The sequence below is a fragment of the Protopterus annectens genome, chromosome 2.part0 (genome assembly GCF_019279795.1).
Source record: "Protopterus annectens isolate FY-2018-M chromosome 2.part0, PAN1.0, whole genome shotgun sequence".
Classification (NCBI taxonomy): domain Eukaryota; kingdom Metazoa; phylum Chordata; order Ceratodontiformes; family Protopteridae; genus Protopterus; species Protopterus annectens.
The window spans coordinates 848,987,968-848,990,876 of NC_056728.1; positions in this window are offsets into that span (position 1 = coordinate 848,987,968).

Consider the following 2,909-nt stretch of genomic DNA (forward strand, 5'->3'; position numbering starts at 1 on the left):
TACGCAGTACCTCCAATTGCCACACAGCCATACAAAACTGCAACAAGATTCTTCATATTATCCATGAACTCAAACTTACTACCAACACAAAAGATGGCATATTCAAAAGCCAAGCAACTGAAGCTCTTTATAGTAGTGTAATTAGCTGTTACCACTGACTAGTAGGTGCTAAGTCTAAAAAGATTACTACTAGTCATTCAGTTTCGATGCCTTTCAGGTCACATATATCATTGTTAAAATCTCCTTGTGTTCTGACTGAGAGTACTTCTCAAACAATCTGGAAATATAGCACTGATAAATATATATTTTGGCACTTTAACTGTTCAGAGTTCTGTACTGTCTTTATTTTTGCTTGATTGACTTTGAAATACACTTCTGATGTGGATAGGTATATTAATATTATTAGGAAACACTAGCAGGTGTTATTGACGGACAGTGAAGTATCAGGTATAATTGATGATACTCCTAAGATCAGTTTTAGAAATGACAGATCTATTAAAAGGAGACTTTGCTATCCGAAGGAGGATAGGTTACAAAGTGTTTGCACTGGCACTCAACAGTGTGGGAACTGCAATTGGTGTAGCTATATAGATAGTGGGTCATCATTTACTCACCCTGACCAGGGTAGAAATTACATTTTTAAAGTTTCTGGCACCTGTGATTGTAAACATGTTGTTTACCTTGCTAGCTGTAGGACCTGTGCCAAATTTTATGTTGGTAAGATGGATAGGCATCTTAGGGATCGGATTAGGGAGCATGTTTATAACATCAGGAAACTCAGTACAACTAATGCACTTTCTAAACATGTATCTAGTACAGATGTATCTCATGTTTTTGGTTTTAGAGTGATTGGGTTGCTGCATGAGAGTATTAGACAGGGTGATATGTATAATAGGACTGAGAGTCTAGAAGCTATCTGGATTACCAGGTTGAGAAGTACGGAAGAGCATGGTCTTAATGAATGCATTCCCCTAAAACCTAGGTTGAAAATGAGGCCACTAAAAAGATGATTTTAAAGTGTTTATTTGTTTATTTTAGTATTTAATTTATATTAAATGATGTTTATATTTATATTTATGTTTACTGTTTAAGTTTTATTTATGTGTATATATTTTTATATGTATTTCTTATATACATGTTAACATTTTTTAAGCAGGAAGTTGATTGTTTTGCATCATGTGATTTGTACTGTGTATATATAGGTGTGTCTCATTAGTGCTTGATGTACACCTGAGGAAGCTCATTTTGTGAAAGCGCTTGTGTTTTTGCACTAGTAAAGGCCTTGTTGGATTTTTGCAGCTGTCAGCGTCTCTTTTTCTGTGGTTTTTACATTTATCTTGTATTTGAGACATTTTGTGTGGATTCTACTGGAAATATTTCTTGTTTTTACTTTGCTTTTTCTGCTGGTGACTCCACACAGATGGCTGTTGATATTATAGAACTGGACTTACCTGTCTCTGCAATACAACTTAATTCTCGGAATATTGGACTGCAACAGTATTTATCCAGTATACCTTTGGTTAATTGTAAAGAGACAACTGATGGAGTAGGAGATGATGATTTCGATGTTATAGCTTAGAAAATCAAGCTATTTAGTCTTGAGAAGGACTTATATAAATTGAAAAGGAGTCAATTCCAGAAGTACCATCTAGAGGTATGTTTGTCTGAACAGATAATACCTCGTGGTTTGCGTGTTCTGAAAATGCCATCATTTCATAATGGTGACAATATTCTGCTTAAGGAGTGGCAGAAATTGAACTTGCAAACTAGTTTTGGTTACTTACGCCTGTTGATAACAGCAGCAGAGAGAGAAATGCTGAACTTAACTGGTTCTATTAATAATGTATATGGTGAGTTGCTCAAACAATATCCTAGAGATGTCTTAGATTTTTATGTAGAAGACATCCTGAACTCACTTACTCTCTATGAGAGTAAACTCCAAAAAGCAAAAATTGAGAACATTTCCAGAGATAAAGCCAATTTTTATGTTGGGAACATCTTCACTTGGCCGAGGGAAGAGCGTGGCCATGAGGGACACAGTTTACAGAGCACTGCTACGACGGCGGAAGTAGCATCGGCTGCTTCTGATGGGGCGGAAGTACAGTTGGCGTCTGGAGATCAACAGGGAGATGCGAGTGCCTCTGCATTTGCAGGTCTTATTCCTGGAGAGTTGAACACCAGAAAAAAGTTTGTTACTACGACGGCGCAAGTACATAGGGACAGACTTGATTCTACTGATCTCCCTAAGGTGTCGGAGAGTTTTTTACGATGGTACAACATAGAGTTCCCTCTACCCATGAAGGAGAACTCGAACAATGTGAGGAGAGAACATTCGAGAGACAGGAGTCAGTATCGAGGCAAGTGGAAATGGGACAATGCCTCGACAGGGTAGATAAGTATAAAGAAAGCGTTCTCAAATGCGAAGAAGGATTAGTTTTGAATTTATCAAGTATTTTTTTGAATGACTATCAGCTGGCAGTATTGAAGAAAGATCTTTCGTTTATACCCACCAGCTATTCATGTTTTGTAGATGTGATCATGGATATTAAGACTTTTACCAGAAATTTGACTTTAAAATTAATGTATAAGAATAGTGATATTGATAAGCGACTGAACATATTTTCGAAACCGAGTTCTTTTATCCCTAATAATAATTCGATAATTAATGCATTTGAGAAATTGTGTATAAGGGATATTTATGATACATGTATGAGTCCTGATATATAATCCAGGAAGAGGAGATTCAATCTAACCAGGCAGGAGAATATAGCCTTGAGGGAGTTGGAGAATGATCGACGGCTTGTTTTTAGACCAGCAGATAAAGGTGGGCTTATTGTAGTACTTGACAGAGACTGGTATGAGGCTAGGATGCTAGAGAGTCTGAGGGACAGGTTGTTTTATGAAGAATT